General features: G+C 36.3%; 1 protein-coding gene across 15 annotated transcripts in view; it reads left to right on the top strand.

The window, feature by feature from the left end:
- Window positions 1-16695, top strand: part of DST (dystonin) — a 447461-nt gene that overhangs the window by 116441 nt on the left and 314325 nt on the right. The gene's annotated exons all lie outside the window — the stretch shown is intronic.

Genomic DNA, 16695 nt, shown 5'->3' with positions numbered 1-16695 from the left:
TGGTATTTTGGTATTATGCGTGCTTTGACTTTATGGTTAAATACAGCATTAGACAAAGTTCACCTTCTCATCTTAAAGGGTCTTTTTGTCTCAGGAAATACTTTTCAGTGTGTACAAATTATCTTATGGCTCCTAAAAGACTCCACACCCAAAGATAGCTTATGGAGCCTTTATTAATAGTGAATAGTGGGCTATTTCATAGGTTGAATTCAAATGGTTTTGCATCTTGAATATTTGCTTTGGGTTTTAAGTACTCAGTTTCTGTAAATTGAATGGGGGTTATATAGTTAAAATGCTTGTATTAATAGTTTCCTATTAGTAGAAAGTAGAAATATACAGTCCTGAATTGAATATTTAAATTCCAATTCTCCAAGAAGCTCAAAATTCACAAATATTTTCTATCTCTTTCTAGAACATGAACTCTTACTGACATTCTTCTAATCCATGTAGAATTTTGTAAACAGTACAATCAGAATTCCTTTGTGCCAAGACCATTTTGTGTATAATGCTGCCACTGAGCAAGTACAGTGATGTTTTAGGATAAAGCACATTTGTAGAATTTTTGTACATGTGTAATATACTCATGTTTACATCTATTTTTCCATTTTAAAATATGGTTCTTCATCAGTTGTCTCCAAAACTTTACAAATGAGAAATAATGATGTAGATTAGTAAACCTTATTGAAGACATACACCTGTGCTTTTTAAAGTCAGAAAGAACAAAGTCTGAAAGTAGTAAAGTATATACATTTTTTACTTTTGAAAAAAACATAGCTTGATGAATTTTTTTTGTCTCTTCAAGTTTTTCCTCGGTGACAGTAGATGATTTCAGGTGACTTTGAAAACTCATATAATTAAAGTGCTGATTTGACTTGTCTGGAGGAAGCAGACATTATTTAAAAACTTCCCTTCATTTGTTTTTGGGAAGTAAAGATGTACAGGTCATTGTAGTTCTCACTACACTTCATTTTAATTATATGCTAATGATCAGTATTGCACTTAAATACGTTCTTTTTCAAACATATGGTCCAAAATTTGGCTGAATAAAGGAGGATTCTTACCTTCATTGTTTTTGTGGTTTTGAAATCAGTTTGTAGTCAGCTTTATAGACGTTCCATATTTCATTTAGTCTTGGGGAAAAAGTAAAAGTATTGGCCAGTATATTACATGAAAAGCTGGAGACCTGGAAAACTCATTGTTTCCTGATGTTTTGAAGCTAGTTATGATTTCCCATCAGTATCCAATACGATGACTTCACTACAGTGCTTATTATCCTGATGACTTGCTATGGGGGCTGATCTAATCAGAAAAGAATTGTAAGCTTTGAATAGGGAGTGTCAGTTTACTAAACTTTCAAAGTACAGTTGCTCATTTTCTGAAATCATGCATTGTTCAAAACATTTTACATTCCCATTTGAACTTAAGAGAGGCTATTTTCATTTTTATTTCTGGCAAAGTTTCTTGGTTACAGAATGAGTTTACATTCAGCTAGAATATTATCAGGTTGCCAAGTTATCATATGCCCAGCTGTTGAATAGTGTAAGTGGTAGAGTCAGCTGAAACAAATTCAAAATCTGTCCGTTGTCAGAAACATAGAATTATAATAATCTGTAGTGTTAGCATTTAGGAGTATGAGATTCAAAAGTTGAGAATTTCGTTAGACTTACTTAGTCCTTAGATGGCCTTGGAAGGCCTTCAAACCTAGCGTTTGCAGAAAAGCAAGAATAGTGGCCAGTAAGGCCTAAGTATTTATGGTGTGGTCTATTCTGGTATTTTGCTTTGGTCCTTTACTTCTGAGTAAAAATAGGCAACTGTTTGCTGTATTTGAATAACACAGAAAGAGCTATTTGCTACACACGTATAGATGGGCACAGTGTTCTGATTCATACTCTAGTCCTTTTACTAATAAAATGTATTTACAGCTAGGACATTCAGGGTATCTGATTTTTTTTTTTTTTTTTTTTTTTTTTTTTTTTTTTTTTTTTTTTAAAGATTTTATTTATGTATTTTTAGAGAGGGAAGGGAGGGGAGGAGAGAGAGAGAGAGAGAGAGAGAGAGAGAGAGAGAGAGAGACACACACACATCAATGTGTGGTTGCTGGGGGTTCTGGCCTGCAACCCAAGAATGTACCCTGGCTGGGAATCGAACCTGGGACACTTTGGTTCCCAGCCCGTGCTCAATCCACTGAGCTACGCCAGCCAGGGCGAGGGTATCTGATTTTAAAAAATCACATTACTTCAGTTGATTCCATAGTCAGTGTGAATAAAGACATTTATTTATGAATAAAACATATTTCTTTGTTATTGTTCATGCTAGAAATATCCTTGTTAGTGGCTTTCTTTTATATGTATAGTAAATTACCCAGTTTATTTGTCGTGGGCTACAAAAAATTTTTGTAGATTAGCAGGAAAGATACAAATGGCCCCTCTTGTTTTTCTTGTCAGTATAAGAAAAATAACCTATAACTGCTATTATAATTAACTATTGTTTACTATATTATTAAAATTGATTAACTGCCACTTTAATCTATGAAATTCTGCTATTTGAGTCTGTCATTAGAAAATTTTATATTCTCAACACATTGTAACTTTAAAAAATATAATGATATTAGATGTGAAAATGAGCTCATTAATGTGGACCTAATAAATTTTATTCTATATATTTTAGACTTAAGAAGTAAAATTATTTTGGTACAATAAAATGCAGTTTTTCCCCACTGACGTGGGAATTAGTATTTCTCAAAGCATTGTAAAATGTGTTTTATTGTTACTCCCTATGAAAGTTAGATGGCAGATATGTGACTTGTCTATAGTATCACTAAGAAACCCTCTTCAATTATTTAGAAAAACGTCAAAATTTCCTGTTTCTCACAAAACTTTTGAGTAATTCCTTTAGCCTCTTCCCTCAGTAGGCAATACAACTCCATGTATGTGCATGGTGACAAAAGGAACCGAGAATACTCCAACTGTAGTTTCCATTTTCAGTTAGGTTTGCATTACCCAGATCTGTGATTGGTAAAAATTCTGTCTTTTTACAATGTAAACCAACTCAGGTGCCAGTGGAATTGAAAGTTGGAGTACAGTAGTTTTCCAGTAGTGGTCTTCCTGTATCTACAGGGGATACATTCTAAGAACCCCAGTGGATGCCCAAAACCGCATATAGTACTGAACCCCATATAAACTATATTTTCTCCTGTACATGCATATACTTTGGGTCTTCTCATTGGTATATCTGAATTGCCAGCATCACTATTCTGCTGCTGCTTTGGGGCCGTTATTAAGTAAAATAAGCACGGTGATACCATGACAGCTGATGTGATAACCAAGACGGCTACTAAGTGACTGAGAGGCGGGTGAGATGCTGGAAAAATGGGGATTCACCTCCTGTGCAGGACATCGGGGACAGTAGAGATTTCATCTCACTACTTAGAATGGCGCACATTTTATTTTATTTTTATTTTTAATCCTCACCTGAGGATATGTTTTTTGATTGATTTTAGAAAGACAGGAAGGGAGAGAGGAGAGAGGGAGAAAGAAAGAAACATCAATGCAAGAGAGAAACGTTGATTGGTTGCCTCCCATACCCGCCCTGACCCAGGATCTAACCTGCAGTCTTTCTGGTGCGTGGGAAGACGCTCCAACCAACTGAGCAACCTGGCAAGGGCTTAAGGGCACACATTTTAAAACTTATGAATAGTTTATTTCTGGAATTTCTCATTTCATATATTCAGACCGTGGCTGACCATGGGTAACTGAAACCATAGAAAGTGAAACTGTGGATAATGGGGGGACTAATATGTAAACCTCTCCAGGAATTACTCCCCTGCCCCACCCTCCTAGTCATATATCATACAGCTTAGCTCTGTTTTTCAGTTGGCTTCCAGGATTCTTCAAAAACTTGATTTCAGATTTCATCTGCTCATGCTCTGCTCATGGCTTATTAGCCAGTTGTGTAATAAGTGAACTTTAACTGTGTTGCATCATGATGGTGTTATTCTGTAGCTAGTTGAAACTGTATTAGTTGGGGCTTTTTCTTTTCTTTAAACAAATGAAATAGGCTTAATTTGATTATAAGTGTTAGTTAAGATTGTGTTTGGCTGTAATGGAAACAGATGCTAATTCTGAACCAAGTAGATGCTTTCCTTCTCTCAGGTATTGAGAGGCTCAAGGAAGACAGGCCATGGCTGTAGGGTGCCTCTCTTGGCCAGCAGGACCCAGACTCCTGTGTTTCTGCCTAGTCACTTGTCACATATCATGTGGTGGTTCTGTCATCACAAGATGGCTGCTTCTCTTCCAGCCCTTTTGTCTTAGTTTCAGATGGGAAGAAGGGAAGTAGAAGGAAAGAACACAGGCATACTAGTTAATTCAGCTTCCTTTAAAGAAGCTTTTTAAGAAGTCCACTTTACAACTTGCATGTGTATCTCATTGACCCAGCTGTTCCAGGGGCCACCAGTATCTGCAAGGCAGACCAGGAAAATACAGAGTTTTCGGCTGGCCCCACTTACAGCTCTGAACAGAACTGAAGTTCTGTTTGTAAAGCATAAGGAGAGAATGGGTATTGGGCCTGGCACACAGAGGGTCAACTGCCCATCCTGAAATTAAAACTTAAATTTTGGATGCAGTAGCATCCACAGTGCAGTGTGTTTGACTTCACTGAACTTGGAGAGACCATCAGAGAGCACCTTTGAAGTACGAGGAGTTTCAAAATGACACCACTGAATGTTTTTATAATGATACAACATGGATTTTAAAAGTAATTTCTACCAAATAATCAGGATTTAAATTGGCCAAAGAACTTGTTCAATGCCTCACATCATAGTAAATATATATCAAGTTGAGAGATGTATCCAGTTATTAAATATTGTTAGTGAATTCAACTTTGAACTCCAGTTGCCATGTTGATTCTCCTTTAGTTTCTTTTGTTTTGACTTAACCTTAATAGTTATCTCAACGTTTATTTAGTCAGGGGCTTTTTAAAAAGCTTTGTGCTTTTTAAAACTTTTTTTGGAGCAATTTGGAAAAGCTTATTTTCTGGCTCAATAACGATTTTAGGTAATAAATAACATGCAAGGAGAGGTGGTGAGAAAGATTTCTTGTCTTACCATTATTGTGTAGCCAGGCAAGGAAGTGCTTGTGTTTCTGCCTTTGGGTCACGCATGCTTTGGAGTCTGGCTCTGTGGGGAGCTGGAGAATTTGACCAAATCATCTTTGTGAAATTGCAGATTGTAAAAACATCTGAAGTTAGAGAGGTGATAAAAAGATGGAATATCCAGGCTGTCCTATGTTCCTTTCGTTTCTTCCACAACTGAGTGTAAAAATGTATAAAATACAGTAAGATTATTTGATCCTATAAGCCTGATGAACGAATTGAGTAAAAAGGTCTGTAGTTTAGCTGTTTAGTGTTTCATGTCAATTAAAAAGAAACTCAGATGCTTCAATTACATGAAACTCTTCTCTAGAATGGCTTTTGAAGAAAGGCTTCTATGTCCATTCCTCAGCTCTTAGTAATTTAGGGGTCACATTCTACCTACTTCCAAAGAGAAATTTCAGGTTGCTGTCAGGTGAAGTATATCATCATTTCTATAAGTGATCAAGTAAGGCTTTTATTTATTTGTTTGTGCTCTATCACTTTAATGCAAATTAATGTGCTATTATTTTCCACCCTACTTTTGTCTCTCTCAGTAGAGGAAGCAAATAATTCTAATTGTGTTGGGTGTTGGGGAAAGCTTTGTACTTAGGGTCAAATGAGATTTTACCCTGTAAGAAGGTGAAGGTACCAGTGAGGAAAACTCCAAGAGGAGAAACTAGCATAACTTTTTCACTTTATGAGCATAACCACAGAATCTCTTTTGAATGCTTGGCTGAAGCGCATGGTAGGTTTTAGGGATGGGAGAGGATAGAGGTGATTGGAAGATGGAAATGGGTGAATAGGGAGGGTTACATTGGACCAGATTGGAAAGTGCCTGAATACCAAAACCAAGGCCAACCTTGGGGTTGATTCTGTAGGCCGGGAGAGGAACCTTGATGATCTTTAGCAGGATACTACTAATGAGATAAGTTTTTAGAGAGGTGATTCTAATAACAGTGCGGAGGACTGAACGAAAGGGAAGACTCAGGAAGCAGGGAGACAGATCTGTAAGATTCTGGTAGTTGGAATGGAAGGCTGGATTCAAAAGAAATTTCAGAAATTGACAGCTTGGCTGACTGGTTGGCTCTGTAATGTGGGTGCAAGAGCGATGCAACAACTTCCATATTGAAGTTATATTCGTATTTGGAGAAGCTTGGAGTAGTTTCTTTTTCATTTGTAAAGTGAATAGTTCTGTTTAATACGTAAAAAAGTTCATTAGAAAGAATGTTTTGAAACACTTTTAATATTAGTCATTATTAGATGTTCTTTGGTAGTGAAATGGAGTGAATGCTATTTTACTTGGCCTTGGAAATACACCAAAGAGTGTGACCTACAGAAATGGAATGTTCTCTTGAAGATGCGGCTGCATAAGTAATACCTTATCAGTCTACTTGCTGGGGACCCTCTGAGCATGGTTTGTAGTGGATTACAGCAGCAAATCTGTTTTATATAAGCAATAAAATTACTGGCTTCAGATCCTTTTTAGATGTAACTGTTAAGTGGTCAAAAACCAAATCTCATAATACATTTCAACAATTTTTTCCTTTGATTTTATTTCAAAAGCCTCCTAATTTTTTTCTACATAAACTACAGCAAATTTGTAGTTAGTTTTGTTTGCTTAAGAAATTTAATGATTATGTGATGATTTAATATGGTAAGCCATCCTTGAATTTATCTAAGCCCTTAATTTTTAGTTTAAAATAATAAGTAGCTACATTTATATGCCTATCTACTTATATGCTAGGCATAGTGCTAGGTATTACAAATGAATTTTTATTTTATTTATTTATTTATGGTATGTTCAGAAAGTATCCAGCCATATACTATGAAAAACAGAGACATTTACTGGAGAAGATATAAGACACAAGAAACATTGTACATAGGACAGTGATGCCTCAGTCTTCTTCAAATTAGGCACCTTAGGACTTCACACAGTTCTTTCATCTGCCCCATCCTATTTTCCTGAATCTCATTGATGGTCTGAAATCTCTTCCCTTTCAAAGGTGGTTTTAGTTTTGGGAAAAGCCAGAAATTGTAGGACACCAAATCTGGGCTATAGGGGGTCTGAGTCACCTGGGTAATTTGATGTTTGGCCAAAAAACTCTACACTTCAGCTGAGACATCACCAGTTGCCCATAGCTGTGGTCTTTTGAATCTGAATAGTTTCCACTGAGGAATGTTCAAACTTAATGCAAAATCTGATACAGATTCATTGTTCTACTTCTCAGTCATCTTGAATGCGATGACCACACAGTACACATGCTCATTCAACTGCATCTACCACCCCCACTGACTAGTACAGTGAAGTCGTCATTGTCATGCATGTGCATTCCAGTCCACTCTCACTGGCTGCCAGGGTACATTGATGTTGTATAAACCGTTCTTGTTATATTAACAATGACTGAACTTTTTCCAGACAGACACACACACACAAGTGTTTGTGTGTGTCTGTGTGTATGTATTAATTCTCATAACCCTTTATCTTGGCTATGGAAATTGGCCAAGCCTTAATATGGAAACTGAGGCTTAGAGAAATGAATTTTCCTGAAATCATACAGCTATAAGTGGCAGTAGTGACATTTAATAAATGTATTTTTGACATAAACTATATATTTTGATTTCATTACATTGGCGGGGTAATGTTGCACATTGGCTGGGTAATGTTGCAGCAGTAGTTTCTATGAAAATTTTATTAGGATTATGATTTTGATTACTAGAACTTTCTGAGATGTGTTAATGCATGAAATCAAAATTGAGTTTAAGAATTCTTAGAGATTTATATCAATTCAGTTATTAGACAGATTTGGGAGCTTGAACTGTTGTATCATAGCTGGATTATTCTAATAAGATCCATGAAAGGAAAATAAAATTTTAACATGAGCATTTCCAGTGTGTATATAGGTTGAGGAGATTTTGAAAAGAATTGCGATGTATAAATGTCACCAGTGAATGTGGCTGCTCTCATACATGCCTGAAATGTTTCCTGGAAAGAATCGTCAAAAGGAGTTGACAAAGTTCTGATTTTTCTCTAGTGGGTGAAAATATTTCCCAGTGAATCCTGGCATTAAAGACATTATACAAAGATACTATTGTCCCAGTGAATTAAAAAATGCCCCTAATTCAGTGCTAAAGTTCTCCATGTCAGCCATGCCAGTGTGACAGTTTGTATTCTTGATTTTGGGATGAAATAATACTGCTTGGTGGCTTATTTTTATCCCACCCTTATTAAGCCAGTTAGTTAGATGTGGTAGGTGTGCCTTACTGTCTACCTCACTGGGCTAATAAAGGTAGGATAAAACAGTGCATATGAAGTATTTTGAGCAGTACAGATTATATAGACAGTCAATGAATGTGATAGACCTAAGAGCCAAGACCTCTGGCTCCTCTTGGCCAGAACCCTTTAAAGAAATTAATTACTAAGTTTTAGAGCAGTTTCATGATTACAGAAAAATTAGGCAGAAAGTACAGCATTCCTGTACACTTCCTCCTTCCCCCCTGCATTTTCCTCTTTTGATATTTTTCAGTGGAGTGGTACATTGGTTTGATTGATGAATGAATATTGATTATTATGTATTAAGAACCATAGGTCATATTAGGGTTCACTGTGTTGTACAGTTCTGGATTTGACAAATGTTTATCATGTGTCTACTATTACATAATAGTTTCACTGCTCTGTATTCTGCCTATTCATACCCCCATCCTAGTCTCCAGAAACTAATAATCTTTTTATTGTCTCCATAGTTTCACCTTTTCCAGAATGTCATAGTTGTAATCATACAGTATGTAGGCTTTTCAGACTGGCTTTTTTTCACTTAGTAATATCATTTGAGATTCCTCTGTGTTTTTCCACAGCTTGATAGTTCATTTCCTTTTGTTGCTGAGTAATATTTCATTGCCTGGATGTACTACAGTTTATCCACTCACCTATTGAAGGACATCATGGTGCTTTCGATTTTTGTCAACTATGAATAAAGCTGCAATACACATCTGTGTGCAGGTTTTTGTGTGGATGTAAGCTTCCACCTGATTTGTGTGAATACCTAGGAGTGCAACTGCTGGGTCGTGTGGTAAGGCTGTGTTTACCTTGTAATGAACTATTGAACTGCCTTCCAAAGTAGCTGTACCATTTTTCATTTCCACGAGAAGTGAATGAGAATTCCTGTTGCTCCACATCCTTACCAACATTTGGTTTTGTCCATGTTTTTCAATTTAACTATTTTATTGTTTATGCTGTTACAGTTGTCCCAATTTTCCCCCTTGCCACTCCCATCCAGCCCGCCCATCACTCCCACAGTAATCCCCCCACTGTTGTCTACGTCCATGGGTCTAATCCCTTCACCTTTCCACCAGTTCCTCCCTCCCTCCTCCCCTCTTACATCTGTCAGTCTGCTCTATGTTTCTGTGCCTCTGGTTCTGTTTTGCTTGTTAGTGTATTTTGTTCAATAGATTCTACTTATAAGTGAGATCATATGGTATTGTCTTTTCACTGACTGGCTTATTTCACTTAGCATAATAGTCTTTAGTTGTATTCATGCTGTTACAAAAGGTAAGAATTCTTTCTTCTTTACTGTTGTGTAGTATTCCATTGTATAAATGTGCCATAGTTTATTTATCCACTCCTTTATTGATGGGCACTCAGGCTGTTTCCACCACTTGGCTATTGTAAACAATGCAGCTGTGAACATTGGGGTGCATATATTCTTTTGAGTTCGTGTTTCAGGATTCTTAGGGTATAGTCCTAGCAATGGAATTGCCGGATCAAAAGGCAGACCCATTTTTAATTTTTTGAGGTAATTCCATACTGTTTTCCACAGTGGCTGTACTAGTCTACATTCCCACCAACAATGCACTAGGGTTCCATTTTCCCTGCATCCTCGCCAGAACTTACTGTTTGTGGATTTATTAATGATAGCCATTTTGGCAAGTGTGAGGTAGTATCTCATTGTGGTTTTAATTTGCATCTATCTGATGGCTAGTGATGTTGAGCACTTTTTTCATATGTCTGTGGGCCATTTTAGCCATTTTCATAGGTGTGTAGTGGTAGTGAATTTGCAATTTCCTAATGATATGTAATGTGGAATGTCTTTTCATATGCTTATTGGCTCAATCTGTGTATCTCCTTTAGATGTCTCTTCAGATCTTTTGCCCACATTTTAATTGGGTTGTTTGTCTTTTTATCTGTTGAGTTTTCAAGATTCTTTATATGTTTTAGATAACAGTCCTTTATAAGATATGTGTTTTACAAACAGTAACTTTTTATACCACTCTCTCCTTTTGACACTTTTAAACCATTGCACATTATTGATATTATTTAAATAAATGAGGCCCTAATAATTTCCTTTCGTATAGTCACATTGTCTGTGAGTACTATTTTGTTTTGGATGTTCACATCGTATTTGTACACATTTCATAGAATTGCATGCAGTGTCTCAGAGTTCAGCAATCTGACAGTTTGCTTTAGTACATCTACATATGCTGCTACAATCAGGTATCCAGTTAGCTGGTTGGCAGCTATGCTTTGTAACACTTGAGTCTAAAATTAGTTGAACTGTTCTATTTTAGGGATAGACTGAAATTAGTAGTCCGAGTCCTGCAAAACATATGAAAGTTAAACTCTTAGGATATTGAATTACTTCTTTTACAATGTAATCAGAAGTAGGGTTAGGTAGAAAGCAGTTTGTTTCAATTTTTTAGAAAGTTTTTGTTAGGCAATTTGGGTATAGCGTGAGTGTAATGCTGTATGTACATAATACCTAAGAGTACAAAGCTTTGCTATTGCCCCTAAGGGTCAAGACATTGCTTTTACATGAATGATTGTGTTTGAGTTTTGAAACCATGTGGGTTAAGAGGTAGAACAAGACTACCTGATTTTCTTTTAGAAAAGCTTAGAGAAGTCACAGTCCATCAATATTTATGAATGCTGGAACACCATTGACTGCCTTTGCTAGGAAAAAAGTGAATGATTAAAGGTTTGTGATTTTTGTGATAACTTTATATAACAGAAACTAGAAAATGTTGAAAATTCTTAGTAGATAAACCAGCTGAGTGATTGAAATTCAGAGTTTAATTTTGCATGTGCTGTGAATTTTATAATTTGTTTAAATGAGGGCTTATGGTTATGAAAGCATTTGCAGTGTTATTTTAATGTATCCTTCAAGAAATCTCAGAAACTATAACAATTTACCTATTACAGATAATCTGTAGTCTTTATATTTTGAAAAATTTTGGAGGGTCTATAGAAGTATTGAAGAATTCTAAGTTACAGAAAGCAAAATGCAAGGATACTTTACTTTTTGTGTGAAAAACAGAGCTGTACTTAATTTGCATGCTTTTACATTTAGAAAATTATATAGAAATTTACATTTGTGCTTCAGTACAATTAAAATGATAAACAGAATGAAAAATTTTTGTAATTAGCATTTCCTTGAAACATTCCAGCAGTATTGTTCCTAACCTCATATTTCTCATATTTTCAATCACAAATTAACTGATTACATGCTTCAAGTGATCAAATTACCATGTAGTATACATTCCTCTTCCAGCCTCCATCATATTTTGTACTCAATATTTCCCTAGAAAAGCTGGGAAGAGGTAAACCACTTGGGGCCAGGAGAAATTGATTCTCACCAAAATGGAATATTTGGTTTAATTCTAAATAGTTATTGATGCTGTACTTTAAAAGTGTGCAAAGGCACTAGGGTCTACAGAAGGAAGAGGAACACAGGGCTAATGGACTGTAGCCCCCTGGAAGAGCACAATTGGTGAGGAAGGTGGACTAGTTCCATTTATTGTAAGTGAGTGCTACACAAGATCAGTAATCTGAGCATCGGAGAGTTTTGCAAGCAGGGCTGGCATTTGAAGGACAGCAGAATTTCCGTTGTGGGGAGGAGCTTTGTGGTGTTTGTGTGGGAGTGGATGGTGTGGGTAGAGGGCTCTTTGGACCTTAGCATTTCATCTGGACAATCTGACCTTGCGTTTCACTCTTTGTATTCATTGTAGGAAAAGTATTATCCTAATGATTTAATTAATGCTTTAATGTAAACCAGAACAATTTTGTTTATAGGAAATCAGGATTCATTTGAAAATTTTATCCTCTCTTTTGAAGAACTCTGTTAATATCATAAATATATTGTAAAATCTTAGGGTTTAGTAGAGAGAAATAACTTTTAGGCATGGCTCAGGAAGTGTAAAGATTGAATGAGACACTCTTAACATGGCGTAGGAAACTCTGAATTAGATTGATGGCCATAATAATAATAGTGCCACACAATAGTGCCATAATAATAGTGCCATTTATATATATGATATAATTTGATTCTATTCCAACTCTCTGAGGCAAGTAATATAAGAGCCAGTTTTATAGCTGAGGAATCCCAGCTTCCATGATTATATTGACTGGGGGCTGATTAGAACTACTATAGAGTATTGTGGCTCTTCCTCATATACATTCAAAGTTATTATTAAAAGTATAGGTTAAGTAATGTATATGGTGAGAGGTGAATAGTCTCAGTTTAAGTGAATAGGCATTGAATATGTTCTGGAGTTACTAGTAGAGGTGCATATTTAGAAAGGAGACAAGTATGGTTTACTTTTTATTTAATGTGGTTTGGAGCTATCCATAATCTATAAATTTGAGTGAAAAGTTCTGTTGTTAGCTGTTGAGAATTTAGTTACTTGAGGAAAAAACTCCAACCGCTGTTAATTGAAGTAGCTCTTAAAATTATAGGGTTTTAAATTTAGACAATTATCCCATTGATTAAAGATGTAATTTCTGTATTACTCAGTGGAAAAGGAGGAACTATGTAAGTGCTTGGTGGAATGTAGAAAGAAAAATCTGTATCATAAACTTGCTAATGCTTTCAGAAAATTAAGAAATGTACAAAACACAAATAAAAATAATCTGTAGTTTTATTAGCCAAAGATGTGAATTAATATTCTGACATATTTTCTATTCCCTTTTCCTTTCTCTTTTTTCCCCTAGTGCATAGCATTTAAAAATTTGGACCACTGTGTATAAAGTTCTGTATCCTGCTTATTCACTATATATCGTGGCATTTTCTAATGTCATTGAATATTATTTAAAACACTTTTAATGACTAATGCTGCATGTATTCTGTTATGTACTGGTGATAAACAGTACCATGAAACCATTTAAACAGTGTTTGTTACTGATGGGCTTTGGTTAATATTATTATGTTGGTATATTTAAGTCTAATTAGAAATTCAGAAATATAAGTTTTCTTTGTTTCTTTCTTTTTTTTAGAGAGGGAAGGGGGGAAGAGAGAGAGAGAGAGAGAGAGAGAGAGAGAGAGAGAGAGAGAGAGAGACAGAGAGAGAGGAAGGGAGAAAGAGAGAAAGATCAATGTGCGGTTGCTGGGGGTTATGGCCTGCAACCCAGGCATGTACCCTGGCTGGGAATCGAACCTGGGACACTTTGGTTCCCAGCCCGCGCTCAATCCACTGAGCTACGCCAGCCAGGGCTGAAATATAAGTTTTCAAGAAAAGAGAGTAATCATATGGATTATATAAGCTACTTAACAAAGAACTGTTTGTAAGATATTGCCTAATTCCTGATTGAATAGGTTATTGAGTTATACATGCAGTTTAAAATTCAAATCACTCTTGAATTCTAGATATTCCAACAGTAAAGGAAATAATGACCAATAACCAGGAGATCTGGTTTTCATTTCTGGCTTTTACCCTAACTAGCTATTCTTAGATGAAATTGAATCTTTAATCTATTAAAATGAATGCCTTTCAAGTTTCCTCATCATCATATAATACCTTTTTTTTTTTAGATTTTATTTATTTATTTTTAGAGAGGGAAGGGAGGGAGAAAGAGAGAGAGAGAGAAACATCAATGTGCGGTTGCTGGGGGCCACGACCTGTAACCCAGGCATGTGCCCTGACTGGGAATCAAACCTGCGACACTTTGGTTCGCAGCCCGCGCTCAATCCACTGAGCTATGCCAGCCAGGGCATCATCATATAATACTTTTCTTAATGAAATAATTCATCATTTATGCATTTAGAAAACACTTATTGAGTTGTGTGTTAGCAAGCATGTTAAATCCTTAGGGTAATAGACATAAGAAAGTTAGTCGTCTTTCATGTTTTTTTGTTGAGCTGTGAATATATCACTTACACTGATATAACCTGTACAGGTATCCTTGACTTAACTTTCTGAAATACATTTCACTTATTGTTTATAATATATACCTAATTTTTTATTTTTAAAATGATCATATTTGTGAGTTTTATTTTTTTCAGAAACTATTATTATATTTCTTTTGAACACCTTTAAAAAATGTCTTTGGCACTTTTGATATAGGCTGTAATCATTTATATTTGATTAATTGTGCTAGTATTCAAGACTGTATTATTTATTAATGGTACTGGATTAAGCAGTACTTTGAGGGATTAGGTTTATCTGTAACATTGATTGAAGTAGAGCTCTAAAAGAAATTCATAATTTGAAAAAATTTTCCAACTTCATCACATGCATTGATGATATATAAACTTAGTGTCTTTGAGTGTACACAACTGACCTCTTTTGAAAGTTTTAAATTGCTATCTGTCTTAATCACTGTGTGGTGTTCTTGCATGTCTAGGTCCTTGTTTCTTTTGTGTTTAGTTAAATGATGACCATACGCAACTTGAGAACAGGCCTAAATGTTGTCCTCTCTGAGCTTCCTTCTTCCATCTATGGTTAAATCAAGTTTCTTTCATGTATTTTTAATTCTTTGCTTTAGAAATGAAGGTTAACAAAAACTTCCTTTTTGGTCATTCTTTGAGTCTGAGATGGAACTACAGCTTCTGGTCTAGGGGTTATAGTCTTCAGTGGTCTTCAGTTTTGAAGTGGCTTTATTCTGGGACATTGCTTAAGCTCTTTGATTTGTTTTTCCCTTTTCCTTCTCTAACCCCTCAACTCCTTCAGAGAACAGAATGATAGTTCTGTCTCTAACCCTGATTCTACTCTCTTATCTGCCGGTCTTTGAGAACTACTATTGCTTGTGGTTGATACAGGAAAAAGATAGGAACATTGAGTGTGCTGATTTTTCGTCCTTGCATTTTATGCTTGAGAAATCTGAAGTCCAGAGAAGAGTCAGCAAAGAGAAAAGCAGGATCTCAACCGAGGTCTCCTGATTTCCATTTTCCATATGTTCAGTCTGCTTTTTTACTTGTAGGCAGATAGCAGATATGATTTCTTTGGCTGTATCTACGTCATTTAATGAAAAAGCCGTGGCTTACTAAAGAATCAGAAAGGAAGATAATACAGAAGATATGGGCAGAATAAGTGAAGCAGTAGCAGAGATAGAAGCAGTGATGGCAGTGCTCTTCCAGATATGCGGTGTGAGGAATGGCAAGTTTTCAGTGGGGCACTTGATGTTTATGGATTTTAGGGACCAGCATAATGTCAATGATGATAAATTGCGTGCAGCAGGCTCATCAGTATTTTGGAACTTTAAAAGCTGATTAGGCTCAATATAAATAGGAGGCATAACGTGTAATTAAAATATTTCTCCATTTTAAAAGGTTCATTGGCAACTTGGCTGCAGGTTTCAGGCCAGCATGCAGATATTTACTCGTTATCTACATGATATATGTTTATTCGTTAACTACAAGAGGCAGGCTTCAGGCAGGTAGATGTGGGCCACCGACCACCCCCATACTTCACCCCTTCCCAATGGCCTTCCTTCTCAGGATCTGTTGAAGTCTAGAACTTTCCCTTCTGCTGGAACGAGGAGAATATGATGTTCTGTGGCCTCCATTCTGATATACTTAGTAGGAGTAGCAGGTGAAGGGTTGGAGAGTTTGGATTTGCTCACACCTCAAATGGGCACGAAGCATGTGGGAGGCAGGGAGTGTGGAGGAGAAAGGGGCATAGAAAAGAGGAGAGGGAACTGTCTCCTAGTTATTTTCTGGGAAGATGGGGGATAGAGATTTTTAGGTGAATGGTGGCCTGACTCCCTTTCTCACCTTTTGGGTCTCCATACATACATTTTACCTGCCCTTACCTCCTTCCAAGCTCAGTTGTGTTTCTTCTGGCTGGCCCTTTCTCCTCACTTCTCTCTATGGTAACCACAGGTAGGTAACGGAGTTGGAAAGGAGGTGATTTGGAAGGTGTGTCTCCAACAGGAACATGCCTGTTGCATATTTCCATTAAATGTTTTATAAAAATAGATCCAATGTTATATATTTTAATTTTCTTTTTTTTTATATTTTATTTATTTATTTTTAGAGAGGGAAGGGAGGGAGGGAGGGAGAGAGAGAGAGAGAGAGAGAGAGAGAGGGAGGGAGAGAGAGGGAGAGAGAGAGAGAGAGATCAATGTGCGGTTGCTGGGGGTTATGGCCTGCAACCCAGGAATGTACCCTGGCTGGGAATCGAACCTGGGACACTTTGGTTCCCAGCTCGAGCTCAATCCACTGAGCTACGCCAGCCAGGGCCCAATGTTATATATTTTAATTATTATTCTAGATTGACTATGAAATGTCCCTGTATATTGTACATCAATAATGTTGTTTTATCATTTTTTAAATAAAAAATACAGCCTTTCATTAGCCAAGA

Source organism: Phyllostomus discolor, chromosome 4, assembly GCF_004126475.2.
Source record: "Phyllostomus discolor isolate MPI-MPIP mPhyDis1 chromosome 4, mPhyDis1.pri.v3, whole genome shotgun sequence".
Lineage (NCBI taxonomy): Eukaryota > Metazoa > Chordata > Mammalia > Chiroptera > Phyllostomidae > Phyllostomus > Phyllostomus discolor.
The sequence above is the reverse complement of the archived record's forward strand: the minus strand, read 5'-3'. Positions and strand labels throughout refer to the sequence as shown.